At 37.3% G+C, this 16,663-nt stretch overlaps 1 long non-coding RNA gene across 1 annotated transcript; it reads right to left on the bottom strand.

Moving 5' to 3' along the window:
* Window positions 1-248: 248 nt before the first annotated feature.
* LOC138112841 (uncharacterized) lies at window positions 249-2,092 on the bottom strand. The gene is made up of 5 exons (XR_011151869.1): window positions 1,867-2,092; window positions 1,613-1,664; window positions 1,192-1,397; window positions 863-892; window positions 249-640 (listed from the first exon to the last, which is right to left on the bottom strand). It is a non-coding gene; the product is annotated as an uncharacterized lncRNA (long non-coding RNA).
* Window positions 2,093-16,663: the final 14,571 nt, after the last annotated feature.

The following is a 16,663-nucleotide window of genomic DNA, read 5'->3' as shown; positions in this document are numbered from 1 at the left end:
ATTTATACTTTTGTTTGTTTTGTGTGTATTTTTTCCACCTTTCATGCAGTAATTCTGGGGGTTCCTTTTGAATTTAATGACTATATATATTTAATATTTTTTTAATATTAAAAAAAATCCCTGACAAACTCTCTTTACCACAAGCTTTGATATGAAATTAGTGAATAAAGATATGGTTGTGGATGTAATTTTTAAATTGACTTTTAATTTAAGAAAAAAAATGATATGTAAATAGAATAGTCCTCTGACACTATTAGAGATAAATTAAAAGTAACTTCTAAAATATTCATTAAATATTGAATGGTGTAGCATAACAATAACCACCGAGTAAAATGACTTGTAATGCACCTTGTTTTGCTCTTTCTGAGCCCACAGCTTTACAACACTTGTTAGAAATCGTGATGCAGTGTAACACAAACTTTTGATCTGTGACTGAATCATTAGATATTTATTTGACACACATGATGTACAGTTACATTATTTCATAACAGCAGTATTTTTCCCCCCAGAATTGATGTGACACATTGCTGTTTAGAGTAAATGAAAGTAATTGAACAGAAACATAAAAATTGTGTTTAATGACTGTTTTTCTACTAAATGAAATGAGCAAAGAGAGCTTGTACTTCCACTTCCAAGATACCTGTGGGTGAAAGAAAGAAAAAGATATTAGTATGTTTTTAATTTGATTTACTATTAACTGGGTTTTATAAGAGAAGACTTTGCAATTCCACACATGCAGGCATCATGTAAAAGGTACTTATGATCTTAAAGGATAAAATCCTAAGAATAAGTGATGTATTACAGACAACCCACTTAGGTGGCATTTGCATGACTGGGCTTTACACACGTGAGCCAGCATTACCTGGATTCAGGGACGGCTGATTCCCAGCACCTGTGAGACAGAGAGAGAGTGGCATTTTTGGCAGTGTGTGTGACTGCATTTCTGTTATTTTCAGTTGGAGGCTTATGGGAATAAGGACTACAGAAGTAACTTATTAGTGATGCATGTGTTTTACATTAGACCAAGAGGGATATGTTTAATAATGTAGTTGGAGAAATGCTTAAAATATTGCTCTTGTAATAAATAGGGTTTTAAGAGGAAACCAACATTTAGTCGTTAGATCAGAGTAAATAGTGCCAGTATCTTTTAGTGCAGGTTTTGAGGGTTCATTGGGAGTTTCATAAATTTACCTTTCATTTCTTCACACATCTGTTTTCTCTAAACATTTCTACTGTTGCTTTTGCAATGCTGCTTGAGATGAGTGGTGAAGTATCTCAGTTGCCCCATTTTCCCATGCCCTATACCTCTTTAGAAGCAATTCTCAAAGAAGTATATGCATAGGAAAAAGGAACAACGAGCCAGATCACGATCCACTCCACTTGCGGCAAGAGTAAGCCTGGAATATAAATGTATATATTAGGGAGAATAAAAATGGTTTCTATTCCTTACACAGTGCCATTTCTTTTTAACTATAAGGCTGTTAAAAATTACTGCAGACTAAAACAGAGGTTGAAGTATGAGATAACCAACATTAATGCAAAGGATTCAGCAGAGACTCAACAGTACTTAGTATGTTAAAAATTCATCAGTGAATATTTTTGAAATACGTACAAGAAAGTGTAGAGTTCTTAGGAAAAATGAAGTGCAGCTCTGTAGACTTGACCTGAAAATTAATTACAAGTTAGTAGCAATATCCCCTTTTTCCATATATTGCACTACTGCACAATATTTGAGGCTTTTACATTTAAGACCTGAGAAAATACTTTTTTGAATTACTGAACAAATGCAGGAGAGAAGGAAAGAAAAAAAGTCTATAAATTACAAAATGTGGCAAAATCATCACTACAAGCAGCAGTAAGTCTTACCTGGTTCGCTGTCTGATGCTTGAAGTGCAATAACTTCGTTTCCATGAGAATTTATGCTTTGCTCAAGACCTTGAAGGAATATGAACTATACAGTGTTACTGTTTTTTTAAGTGATAATCACTTTGCCCCTTGCCAAGGTATTTGCTGCACCTGCACATTGGGTACACAAAAAGTGCTGCTGAAAACATGGGAAGTATCGCTCATGTGTTGGAGGAGCGCAACAGACAACAGAACTGATAGGAATAATTAAAGTGATGTCTGGAAATCTGCGCTGAGAATGAGAATTTATTGTCTGTGTTTTCTTTCACATACGTCAGTGGTGTTTGGAAAGTATAAATCTGTGAGAGGACCTTTTGTTCTCAAAGCCTGTGCTGTGTTTTCAGTCTAACCCACCCCCCTTTTCCCCAGCTCACTATTTTGAGAATCTCTATCAATGTCCTTCACTTGCAAATACGACTTTACTGGGGAGATAGCAAGGTCTGTGTACAAGGCTTTCCTCTGCTTATCCAGGCACCAGTGAGGCTCCGTGCTGGATGCCAAGGCTGGGAAACATCTTTCACCATATTTTGTCCTATTTGCTAACAAATTCATTAACCATTTGCTTTCAAGTTGCTGTCTTTCCTTTAGGACATTATTTACACTATAAAACTGCATCTCCTATGTAAAGATGCTCTGGTTTATATGTTAGAAGTCTGAAGTGATTAGCTAAAATTTTTTTAAGTGGTTCAAAGTAATTCAGAGAACTACAGTGTCACAAGCAGCCACAATACTAATTGTTGCATGCTGTTGTTTATTCATAACATTGTACACCCCTGAAATTCATTGTGTGTTCTTTCTGTGTCAGAAGATTTCAGAGTTTCTTTAATTTCCTAATTTCCCTTTTTTAACCTCAGGTTCAGTTTGTTCCTTTCTGTCATAACATTGCATTCTGATATGTATATAGTACCTTGAACTAAAAAAAATTCTGTTTTTCAGCATAGGATGAAGGTTTCCCTAGATTTTTACAAAAGTACAATTGATTCTTTCAGTTTTTCTTCAGGTTCTGTGTTTGTGAAGCCATCCCAGTTGTGACCTGAAGCACGTACTTTGTTTTGTTATTTTTAATATGCAATGCTTGCTTCAACTCTGCTGGGCTTTCTGCCTTCAATCAGACAGCTATATCACCTGGAAAGAGAAAAATTGCACAAAACCAGAAGGTGTTTAGAGCTGTGAACATTTTCTGTGAACACATTTTAACAGTTTTTCATATAAGAGGTGTGCTAGAGAAATTGTCCGTTTTGGTTTTGCTGTGTGGTGTTCAGAGGGAGAGAGAGAGAAGGTTGTTTGTTTTCTGCTTGTTTGTTTTCCTGGGGAGTTGAACACTAAATTGCTGGATTGGCAGCTGGAATGTAGATGCTGTTTAAGCTCTAGTCCTGAGTTCTAGATAGGCCATCTAATGCCATTTAGATGGTGTGTGAAGCTCTCGTTAAGGGCTGTATCCACAGAAAACCATAATAAACTCTGGTGTGGGCTCTGAGGGTTCTGATAAGGGCCCTCACTGAGAGTAAGATTGTTCACTTGTGTGTGAAAGAGCAGTCTCTTGATTTTTCTGGTTTATATTTGTTATTATTTATTTGTGGGTTTGGAAAGAACCTGCTACAGGTGATTTGTAATGTATCATTCTTTCTTTAGAACACAGTTAAAGCTGGTTTTCATTTGGATTGCAGAATCAAACCTTTATTAAACTGTGTTTTATTAAGATATAGAAATAGAGATGGCAACTTCAAAATTTTAGAAAAAAAATTTAAAAGAATGCACTGGTCAATCTTCTGGCTTTGATGTTGAATACAAAGTGGTGACCTAATCCTTTTTAACCTCGAGGCCTGTTTTCTGAAATGTACTCCATTCAGGCACTCCTCTGAAAGCCACGTGATGTTGGTAGCTAGTGTAAAACAAATAGCCTGAAATTTTAAGGCATTCAAGACTTGATGTTTCCAATATTTTTTGTGTTGTATGTGTAATTTGATGTCATAAATATTTAACAACTGCTTCCTATAAAAAGACTCATACAAGCTTCATGAAGCTAATTTTGAACCATGACCAGAGAGGATAAAACCAAGTTTCTTGAAAAAAAAGCAAAACCAACAACTCAGGCCACCCCCCCATCCTTCACTATCCCAGTGCACTTGTTATTAATTTACTGATCACTGCCTTGGGGAAGAGAAGTTTGGCATTTTTAAAGGGATATTTAAAATCTAGTGGTCTTAGAACATTCTCAGTTGCATGTAGCTGCCAACTTTTGAGCACTCTGAACATTCCCTTTCGAATATTAAAAGCTATTCTAGACTATTCCTCTAAAACACTTGTAACCTGTCCTTCCATGAATGATTGCTGCAGAGTAGATACAGCCAGAAGGGAAAGCCAATTGGGCTACACAGAGATGTGGGTGAAAGCTCTAGATTTCTCTTCCATCAGCTGCATGATTTATAATATTTGAATTGTAGCTTTGAAAGACAATAGTTTGGAATGCAATTCATTGGACCTGTGTGGCAGCATGGAAAAGTATGATTAGGCTGGAGGCATAGCTTGCAGGAAGTCATAGTAGCAGTTTGAGAGATCACTATTACAAGATGCTATTTACAATCAAACTAAGCTCAAATTTGTAGAATAGTATTTCTCAAAATACTTAGGATATGAAAAAGTCAGGCCTTTTCTATTGAATTTCTCACACATTTTAAATGTAGAAATGGTGTTTGTTAGACCTTCTACCATAGCATCTGAATTAAAACTGGAAGACTCATTCATAATTGCACATTCTGTGTAATGACCAAAATGAGGAAGAGCAGAAATGGAGTTACTGTTTGTGTATTATGAATACACACTGAGGAAAACTGTTAACTGGAAGGGGATCTACCAGCCTACAGTGCTGGCTTTCAAATGGGACATACACATGCAGAGTCTCATATAAATGGTTTCTTCTTACTTTTAAGATTCATATTTTCTTTAGAGTTAGTTTCTTGGACCAATGGACTTTTTCTAAGCAACAACATTATGACAATCATAGGTGCAATTTCAGACAGTTGACGTGTAAGGATGCTCAGTGTCCACAATGAATCCGACTTTCTTGAAGAGTATATGGTTGGTGCATGTACATTTTTACAGATATAAGTGTGAGCTCAGTAAGTTTCTGTCTTTTGATTATATTCCTTCATAGTTCTTATCATAGTTAAATGCTTTAAAACAGTTAAACAGCTTTAAAAACCTTCTGAAGAATGGATGTTGCTATATTCTAAAAGTGTAGTTGCAGTGGCCTGAGTTGGGATTTGTCTCAGATCTAAGGCATAAACACATCGTGGTGTAGGGATGTTTTTTGCTTTCCAGGCCTTCCATACACAATCAGTACCTGTATCAATCTCCTTTTATTCACTACTGAGAAGTTGATTTGTGCCTCTGCTTAACCAAGGATGACAGCATTCGTTGTTATTTTTCCAACAAGGATCTTTTTCTTTCCACTCTACAACAAGGCTTTGTTCTACATCTACAAAGATTTTTTTATTTGCTTTCTAGAAATCTTTTGTTAAAAATCAACTTTTGCCAGAGTACCTACAAGAACCATCTTGATAGGTTGCATGGGGCTGATCATATTGCTCATCATGCTGACTAATTTGTCAGCACTAATTAGTGAGGCTAATTGTCTTGTTGTTTTAACCTCCTCCCATCTTCTGTTTAGTACTTTGCTGTATGGAGCAAGGATTATATTTTTTTCATTCCGTGGTGTATTTTACAGAACCCTTTCAGGGTCTTTCTCTCTAATGAAGAACTGCTCCTAATGAAACTACAGCCCTACATTGCCCTGTGGGATTCACTATACAAAAATCAACACACAACCTCTTGACAGGTGACCAGGGAAGCTGAAGGGCTTTGCAGACAAAACTGCCAAATTTAAATTAGGTTCTAAGTTTTTAGTTTATTCTGTAATACAACATACTTACCTGGACAAACATATAATTAAATTACTGATATTTGTAGCATTTGTGGTAAACTCTATAATGGAAAGCATGACTAAAAGATACTGAATACATAATATTTATATATAATGCTTTGGAAGTTTCATATAATAATGTTCTGCTCAGGTTCAGTTTATTTTGGGAATGTAAAGTACTTTACTGTTTGGTGCCTAAAGTCTTTAATGTTTAGCTTAAAAGTATGACCACTGCAAATTCAGTTCTGGAAAATGTAGTGCATGCATAAAACCATCAGTGAATGGTCCTTGCAAAAAATGTTCATTTGCACAAAATCTGTTTATAGAACATTATATAAGCAGAAGAGAATGAGCATTCTTGTTTGCAAATGCCAAATTATAATTTTGTAACAAGATGCATTATTCTATTTTCTTTTTTTTTAATTAAATTGCCTTGAAATAAAGATGGATGAAATGTGAGCAGATAGTTGAAGCATAAATTATAAAAACTATGCTTCTGTCAGGAATGGTAATGGTCAAAGCTGCTGGAAAGCAAGCATGCATATTTTGTCTGGAAGAATGAAGCTGGCAAATATCTTAACTGCAAAAGAACACAAGATATAGTAGTTGGCCTTCAAAAGTGTTTTTTCTAAGTCATGTGAACAAAGTTGTTTGTATGCAAACTGCAGGAAGCAGCTTATGAAAATCAACTGGAATAAACTCATATTCAGAGATCTGATTCAGTGGCCACTGAAGTCAGCAAAAGATTCCCAGCAAAAACACTGGAACCTCAGAATCTTTGGGGTGTTTTTTCTCCTTTTGTTCTGAGGGATATATGAAGTGCCAGTATTTTACACATTAAAGCTGAAACCCTGCTTGACTGTACAGATGCACCAGAATTCCAGCACAACTAGTAGAATTATTTGGCTTTTAAATGAAGATGTTCAATCTGATTATATTTAAGTTCAACTTGGTAGGTATTAACCAATCCAAGCGTATCTTGAAACTACCCTAAAAAGATTTTCCTATCCTTCAATTGCCTCTTCCTGTTCTATTAAAAGAGGAAAGGCTCCTGTTCTTTCCAATATTTGATTTGGGATCAATTTTTTTCTTCCCTACAAGTGTGGCTTTTACTCTCTTCATTCAAAGCACTGTTTAGCTATGGGTTTGGAGGGTGATCTACTGGTGGAACTTGAACATACACAGTTACACTTTTCACTTACATGGTACAGAGTTGTCTTAAACCGCAGATTGCTCTGCGCTACCAAAAATACTTGGTTTCAATTTTGCACATTAGGGCAGGCTAAATTTGAACCATTTCTGGTGTGCTGATGCTGTCACTCTCTCCCTTGCAAGTGATGCTTCTGAACTAAAATGTGATGCTCCATTATGCATCTATTAAGTGATCCATCTCCAGTATGTGATAAAGGATGCAAGATGCTTTTGCACGGAGGTGTCTTCCCCAGGGTATCAGTGAGGAAACAAGCTGAACAAACGAGTAGCTGACAATTCCCTCCTGTCCTCAGTAGGACAAACAACTTGTTTCGCAGTTCCTGGAAAGGATTGTTGAGCTTATAGTAATGGTGTGACTGGGGATAAGCTGCCCCAAGCCTTTTAATCTCTGCCAGATACATGGAGTATAATGAACACTCCACAAAATGGCTTTGCATTTCTAGCCTCTCATATCTGAACTGTGTATTCCTATATGACCTGAGTGGATCGCTGCAATTAGTTCAGCAGTGTAGTATACTCTAAAATCATTTGCATTTTAAGTCCCTGAAGACTGACTGACTTTAAGGAAAAAAGCTGTGTTTAAAGATGAGCATTGGTAGAAGTATTTGAACCATTGTCACCTTTTTTCACTAGAAAGGAGCATGTAGAGCAGTTTCTAAAATTCTTCTCAATTTGTTTTTGCTTGCAGGTGACTGTGCTCTTTTCATTCATTGTGCTTCATTAGTACATTAATTGAAGTACTAATGCATTCAGTATGATACTGGGAATCCAGCATGCTCAAAGATAAACCTCTTGTTCATCTTTGTGGAAATATAGAGGAGGATGTTGACAGAAGGTAGGGTAATTAAGGTAAATCCTTAATTGAGTCAGTTCTGAATCTCTCTAAAGGTTCTGTTTCTTGACATCAGCACAGAAAATCTTAATAGAGCACTGCTACCTCTTTGCTTTTCCACCGAGTCCCAGCCACGTGCCTTTGTTGCTTATTCTGTGCTGATTCTGGCTTTTGGTGTTCCTCTTCACAGGCCAGTTCAACTCACTAGTTAGTTTTCAATAGGGGATTAATTAAAAAAAGAAAAAGTGGAAATAGATTCCCCATTTTCATAAAAGCAAGAAAGCAAGATTTGCTGGCCCGACTGCAGCACCATAAAAAGCCAGAATTGCAGGAATTTTTCTGTGCCTTGTCTCAGAATGCTGTTACTGCTGTGTGCCATTTCCACAGACCAGGTTTTGTCTCCAATCCAGTTTAAAATTGATACAGTTTTGTAAAAAGAATGCATTTCAGATGTGGAAAAATACCTATGTGTTAATAAAATGTGAGGATTTATTTCACCTGTAAATACATGTATTGGCTCATAAGACTTCAACTACTTGAATCATTTTCCTGACTGATTAGTAAATGGCAGTAGCACTTCTGAACAATCTGCTAGCCTCAAGTGTAAAATATCTCCTGTAGACAGATTCTCCAGCTGATGTGAATGAGTAAAGATTAGTGGGGTGAAATTATGTTGATTCACAGCAGCAGGCCTTAAAGATTTTCTGCTGTTGAACAAAAGTTCATATGTTTATATTTAGGAGCTTGTTCTATAGCTTAAATTGGAATCATTTTGTAAGCAAATAAGCTGACTGTATCCAAAAGCTTCACAGACCCCAAATTAAACAACTTTACATGTTTACACTTAGAAGGATAGTCTTATTTCAGCAGAATTAATAATGTGAGTAATACAAGGAATGGAATACATTTTGAAGGACATGATCTGTAAAGTAAAACTTTAACATTTATACAGTTAATTTAAATCTTAATGTTTGACATTGTGACCACGAGATTTATACTTTTCCACAATCGATTATACAGCCACAGGAGGAAATACTTTTGATCAGGTTCGAGCAAATCCTCTTCAATTTTAATTACTCTGAAATAGAAATGGAGACAATACAGCAGCTTGCCCTACAATGTTGTCACTGAAGGTATACAACATTCTCAGCAATCTCACTAACAAGAAGCAGACAATGTTTCTTCTACATCCTTTGAAGTATCAGTATTGCCTTTAGAAATATAACAGAGAGGCAAATTCAAACAATGGCCTTGGCAAAATATGAAAATTTCATTTAGCATGGGTACCAGTTACTGATATCAAAGAAGCTGGGAAAAAAAATTAGTCAGGAGACAGAATTATCTGCTTACCCTGCCAGAGGGAGTAACAGCAAAATTAACCTTGAAAACTGTTTGGAGAGCATTCTTGTGAAAACAGCATGACACAATGTTGAAGTTATGGACATGAAGAGGTCAACGGTTCTTAACTGATTGTGGGCAGTTACATTTTACTTACTGTGCTTCTGAAACAATGTTCCAGCAGTCCTGTTTGTTCTAAAATGTCTGAGTACAAATAGAGTTTGCTCATATTTTCTGTAGTCTGATAGAAAGATTTGTTCAATTACTATATTGTTCACCCGTGTTCTAAAAGCAAAGTTCCATTCAGGTATTTAATTTGAACTTGACAAAAATACAGCACCCTGATCTTAATCAGGCTTAAAATTCTTGCCTCAGGCTCAGTTTCAGATAGTCAGCAAAATAAAATAATTAAGTGGAGTAAGAATAAAGTTCATACTTTTTCCATATATTAGAAGAATTTTTTTCTACTTGTAGCTGAAACCTGCTGCAAAACTGTCAAACACACTTTCCATTTATGATGATCAGAATTTATATTTCAGGATGTGAGATTTTGTTAAAATTATATTTAGTTCATTAGGGCATACTAACTTGGACATATTTGCTGTAGACTCCTTGCTAATATTTGGTGGTTATGATAAACAGTCTTCTAGCCTGCTTTTTTAGAACACTATTTTTTTTAATGTCTGTTCTTTCAGAGTGTGCTCTAGGGCATAATTTTGGTGCCATCATTATATGTTTTCAGATCTTAGTTTAAATATGGTTATGCAATAATTTATATATGCAGTATCATGGGGTAATGGTTATACTAAAACTAATAATGATTATACTAAAACAGGCCAGGAAGCATTGCATTTCTGCTTTCAAAATGGAGAGTTTTAGCAAGTACTAGCTAAATTGCATCCCAGAATTTCCTCAGTCGTCAGTGACAACCTCTCTTCCCACACCTGTGGAGGTGATGGACAGCAGGATAGGGGCTGTGGGAGAAAAGTATTCCCCACTGCAAGTAAAGATCAAGGTCTTGATCACCTGAAGAATGAGATGCATCCTGGAGTCCTGAGGGAAGCAGTTGGTGTCAATCCCCTTTCCATGGTATTTGAAAGGTCATGGCAGTCAAGTGAAATCCCAGGTGACGGGAAAAGGGGAAACATTGTACTCATATTTAAAAAGGGTAGAAAAAAAGATCCTGGGACCTATTTGCCTGTCAGCATCACCTCTGTGCCTGGGAAGATCATGGAACAGATCCTCCTAGAAGGTCTGCTAAGTCACATGGAGGACAGGGAGCTGATTTGGGACAGCCAGCACAGCTTCACCAAGGACAACTCCTGCCTGACCAACCCAGGGGCCTTCCATGATGGAGAGACACATCAGTGGGCAAAGGAAGGGCTTTGTCTGGACTTCTGTAAAGCCTTTGACACAGTTCCCCACAACGTCCTTCCCTCTAAATTGGAGAGAGATGGATTTGATTGTTGGACTGTTCAGTGGATGATGAATTGGCTGGACAGTCACACCCAGAGTGTCGTGGTCAGTCTCAGCCTGCCAGTGGACAAATGGTGTTCCTCTGGGGTCTGTACAGGGACCAGTGCTATTTAATATCTTCATTAACAACATAGATGAAGGGATCAAGTGCACCCTCAGCAAATTTGCAGCAGACACCAAGCTGAGTGGTGCGGTTGACACTCCTGAAGGATGGGATGATATCCAGAGGGATCTGAACAAGCTTGAGAAGTGGGCTATGGGAATCTCATGGGGTTTAGTAAGACCAGCTGCAAGGTGCTACACCTGTGTTGGAACAACCCCCTGTATCAATCCAGGCTGGGGGATGAGCAGAATGAGAGCAGCCGTGCCCAGAAGGACTTGGGGGTGCTGGTGGGTGAGAGGCTGAACATGACCCAGCAATGAGCACTGGCAGCCCAGAAAGCCAAATGTGTCCTGGCACATCCAAAGCACCATGGGCAGCAGGTGAGGGAGATTCTGTCCCTCTGCTCTGCTCTGGTGAGACTCCACCTGCAGTGCTGCATCCAGCTCTGGGGTCCTTAGCACAGGAAAGACCTTTTGGATCAAGTCCAGAGGAGGTCACAAAGATGATGAGAGGAATATCTCTCTGGAACAGCTCTCCTGTGAGGAATGACTGAGAAAATTGAAATTGTTCAGCCTGGAGAAGAGAAGGCTCCAGAGAAATCTTGCAGTCTTTTAGTACTTGAAGTGGTGCCCACAAGAAAGATGGGGACAAACTTCTTAGCAGGACCTGTTCTGATAGGACAAGGGGTGGTGGTTTTAAACTGAAGGGGTGTCATTTTAGACCAGATATAAGAAATAAGTATTTAACAATGATGGTGTAAAAACACTGGCCCAGGTTGTGCAGACAGGTGGCAGATGGCCCAGCCTTGGTAACATTGAAAGTCAGGTGAGATGGGGCTCTGAGCCACCTGATCTGGTTGGAGATGTCAGTGCTTATTGCAGGGGATGTGGACTAGATGGCCTTTGCAAGCTCCCTTCCAGCTCAAACTGTTCCATGATTCTATGATTTAAATAGCCTTTACTAGGAAAGAATCATAGTAAAGAGTGTGCAAGTAGAAAGAGAAAAAAGGGCAACACAAAGCGAAGTGGAAATGTCTGGATCTCATATTTAACCAGGGCAGTATTAGGTAAACTAGAAGGTACTTCATGTTGTCATGGAGGGGATTGACATGTGAAGTTAAAGATGGGGAATTGTTATTAATAACTGCATGAGAATAAATGCATTTTATACAGATGCTTTGAGACATATATTCTGTCCCTTTTTATCAGCATGACCCCTACAGTGGCATGAGGTCAGATGGAAATGGATGGGCATCAGGAAAAGGTTATGGCTCTCTTGAAGGAAAACATATACATTTCTAGTAGATCTAAAGAGGTCAAGATTTTGCTACAGTCCTCCAAATAGATTTGTTCTGATTTTACTGTACTTTATGCACCTGAACCCAGGGTTCTCCTGACCCTTCTGTAGCTATACACACAGACAAGTTTCAGTTTTGCTTTGAGTGACTCCCCTAAGTACTACTGGGTAATGGCTCATGTGTCCCAAAAGATTCATCCAGTGCAGGATTGCACAATGGTCGATTCTTCTGTCAATAGATGAATTGTGACAGACTTCTGCCTCTTTGTAGCAGAATCATGAGCTCCTAAAAGAAAGAAAACAAGTAATCTATTTCAGATTATGAACTAATGTAATGCATGTCTAGCAGTATCTCTAGCTGAGACTATGTCCAAGCAGCCTCTGTACCATCTGCAGCAACTTTGTTTTGAGAGAGACTGATAAACAGCAAAAAGAAAAATATTTTCCTTTTGTGTAGTAAGCATTCACTCTTTAAAAGTGGTTTCAAATCTTAACTCTTTATGCCAAGTTCTGAAGTACGTTGGGTGATGCAAGTGTGTCATAAACATATCAGAAAAATATTGAACATTATTTTGGCTAGTGAAAATAAGACAGAGTAACTATTAAAATGGTTTATGGAGGGTTTAAAGGCCTTTCAATATTTTATATCTTCCCCCCCCTTTTTTTTTTTTTTTTTATTTCCGTGTATGTTTTCACCAAACTTTGAAAATAGTTTTTTCACAGAAAATTAAATTCTCTTTTTAGTGTGGGTGTGTGCGTAGATATATATATATTTTTTAAATATTCCAATAAAAACAAGAATTTGAAGCTTGTCAGAATGTATATAAACTAAAACTTTGATAACCCTGACTTTTTCTTTGTGGTGAAAAGTTTTCCTTTTTTTCAGAAAGGATTTATTACATGGAAAGTAATTTCATTCACCTAGGGAATATCAAAAGCTATTTATTTTATGCCCTTCCTTCCCAGCAACTGTAAAACACTTATCAAATCGGGCTCTGAAATCAGGTGAAATGCAGGGCTACACAAAAATTACCAGAATTGCTGTCAAAAAATTGCTCATTTAAATTGGAATATCAACATTTTTCATTTTCAAATCTATAGCCAGAAAAATGCATCTTACCAGAAAATGTAGGGAGTAGATTTGCATCTTCTTGTTCGAATAAATTTTCTGTGCAGATGTTAAGCCTTAGAAAAAAACCCTCTAGGGGTTAATTTGCTTTTTTCCCTCAGTTAAAATCTGGCTTAATACAGATTCCTCTCCCCTCTTATGAATACAGTACAAAGTGTTCTGAAACTTATAAAGTATGATTTTTGAAGCAAAACATTGTAAATGAGAAGGAATTCATGGAACTCGAGGCAACAAGAAGCTCTGGAAGGTTTCATAGCAGGTGATCACTTAGCAGGCTCTTACGTTCTTCCTCGTTACCTCTGCTGTTGATCCTACTACTTTTGTTTTACTGTAGTTTTTCTTTCAAAAGATTACCTCATTTTGATTTAAATGTCAAAAGATGGGACCCTTGTTTTTCTTGGTAATCCCTGGCCCCTCTCCTCCACTGTGATTAATCACCCTGCATTTCTTTTTCTACTTCTGGTGTTGGTTGTTAGGTTGTTCCTTAGGAATGAGATAATTCTCTGTTATCTAGTATTTTCTCCCCATAAAGATACTTTGTATCGCTCTGTGAGACCGAAGCCCAAACAGCTCCTCTGCAGCTGAGTTAAAAAACACGAGAAACCCTGTTGATCTCTGGTAGCTGCAAAGTTGAAATGCAAACCACTAACAGTATTTACTTTCAAACTTTTCAGTATAGGACTTGTTTTTTCCTTTCACAGTAGATTGCTTTTCATTGAAAACACAAGGATTTCAGTATTTTATCCTATTTCAATCATCAGAAGTTCAATTGTCTACTTCTAACATCGTCTTATGTAATGTATTTTTTAATAGAAATGAAATTATGAATTCAGAAACGATGAAGGTATTAATTCTGAATATTAATTTATTTTAACTACTGCCCAGGAGGGTAGAATGGACATTTATGGAAGGTGATAATGTATAGCTCTTTCTAAACAGTTATTTAGATAGGAAATTATTTAAATATAGATAGAATATTCTCAAAGTGTTTTGATCTTGATTTTAATTTGGGCCTTAGCCTTGTTTCCAGTGTTGAGAAGGAGTGTTTGTGTGTAACTAATTACAAAGGCAGTGATTTCATCATTCAGGTGAGTGTTCTAAGATTTCAATCCAGCCAGTTCATTTTATATTTTTTTCAGATTCAATTTGCCAGGTGACCTTGCTCAGCAAAATAATTGTGACCTGCCATTTTCAGCCTTGTTTCATTTAAATGTACAGCCACCTGAATTTTAAGAGAAAACTGCCTTTATGGATGTTAGCTGAATTACCAGCTGTTCAGAGTTTCTCAATGTCATAGCTCACCTCTCATGAAGAAATAGTAGATCAGAGAAAAAAAAAAAAAAGTAGGCAAGAAAAAATGCCTAGGTTTTGGGTGATTTTGCTCTGAGGAATATAGGCAGAGAAGTGATCAGTATTTCAAAGAGCATTTATAGGGGGTGCTCCTCTTGTATCCCTTATGGCCACTGTAAGAGAGGAGGAGGCTGCTCTGCTGAATATTTATCCAGTTTAATTTATTTCACTTTTGCCAGAAGTCAGACTTCAGAATCTTTTTTACACCAAAATTCTTCACAGTCCTTTAGTGGTTTTTGCTGCCCAGTAGTGTCTGACTGTACAAAGGAAATAGTGCACTCATCCTGTTCCAGGACAGGTTTGCAGGAGGTTGGAGCAGGCTGCACAGGGAACTTGAACAGAGTCTGTCCTTGGACTTTTTTCAATAACTAAAGGGATAAAACTCCAGGTAATTTCATTTCACCTCAAAGCTGACCCTGCTTTGAGCAGAAGGACCTGGTTACATCTGTTCCACCTGGAAGCTGCATTTTCTGGACCCGGCCGTAACGCTGAGCTGTAGCTGGAGGAGTAAAAGGGCCCTTGTCAAGATTGTTCCACCCCAGTGATCCCAGCTGAGTTAGCCAAATCCTTTTCAACAGTGCAGTGAGAACTGGTAAGGGTTTGGAGGAGAGTGAGTTATGGACTGACCCAGAGATGGTCACTGCAGAGCTGATGTGTTTGGCCTGGCTCAATATCTGACTGCTGCATGTCCTCAGCTTTGTAGCTGAACAGTCAAACTGCAGCTCTAATGTTGCAAGCTCAAAACTTTCTCCTAAGTATAAAATTTAATAAAATGAAAAAAAGCAAACATGACTGTTCCTGTCTTTTAATTTTGAGCACTTTACTTCCAAACTGGAACATAACTCACAACATTTAATCCCTTTTCCTTTTGCAATTGCTATGTAGGTGTTTGCTTTAAAAAATCATATTTATAATAACCACAAAAAAATTTCCATATACCTTGTGTTACTACTTTTTCAATATATTACGTACATAGCCAGCTGTCATAAGGCAAAATATTTATTGTGGTTTTAATTAATTTTTATGAGATCTTATAAAGACTATGATTATAGTGGGTATGTTATTGCTGAATTTTATAATTTCATATGCTGTTATTTTATAATTTCTGGCCTATTGTCTTTATAGGGGCATAGTTATAATAGATATGCCTTTATTACAGCAAATAATAAATCAGTTTAATGAGATTATACTATTTTTAGACTTGACATTTAGCTCAGTCTTGGTTTTTCAATTAATCACAATATGGTAATTTTTCAGCTAAGTTTCTTCATTACAATGAAATAATTTTACATACTGCTGATACCTACTATTGAAACTTTCAAGCTGTTGGCCTCAGATAATTTCCCAGTTGCAGGAAAGGTTAGGAATAGGGTGGGCTAGTATTCTCCACTTACCTTCTAGTTGTCCTTCTGACAAACGATGGCCCAATTCTATCTTCCAGCTGCTCTGTTCTGCTATTCTGTCCATAAATGAAGAAAGAAATGGAATGAAAAGTGAGAATACTGAGAGGAAAACAGGTTTTTCTGATTCTGAGGGAGGCTGCAATTTAGTGTCAAGCTAAACCAGTATGATTGACTAGCCTGGCTTTTTGAAGTGCCTTGGTCAAGCATCTCTGCCACTTCACTAGGTCAGGTTCAGCATGGCTTGTTTGACTTTTTTTTTAAAGCAATGTAACCCAGTAAGGTATGTCAGTGACAATGAAAAAAATAATGTCTTTTATTCATGACAGTACCTGGGTTGAAGAAGCACCAGAACTGAGACATAGCAGGGTGCAACACTGTATAGATGACATGGAGATGGAGGATTTGGAAGCACAGTTTGAGGATAAAGTTGCACTGTGGACTGATGAGATGTAACGGCTCATTCTTGTGAGAATGGGTTAATCACTCCTCAGCTGGACCCAGCTGCATGATTTCACCTTCTCCCTCACACCAGCTCCAGCATTCCACTGGATAAATTGTTTCAAGTATTTAAATCATAGACAAACTATTCACTTTTCTTTCTTTGTTAAGCTAACTTTCTTCTCTTTCAACAACTTGAATTGACTCAACTCAGGGCATGATGTGTGGGAGAGCCAGAATGGGAAAGAAGGAGAAAGAG

Source organism: Aphelocoma coerulescens, chromosome 6, assembly GCF_041296385.1.
Source record: "Aphelocoma coerulescens isolate FSJ_1873_10779 chromosome 6, UR_Acoe_1.0, whole genome shotgun sequence".
Classification (NCBI taxonomy): Eukaryota; Metazoa; Chordata; class Aves; order Passeriformes; family Corvidae; genus Aphelocoma; species Aphelocoma coerulescens.
This window is presented reverse-complemented; position numbering and strand designations above follow the sequence as displayed.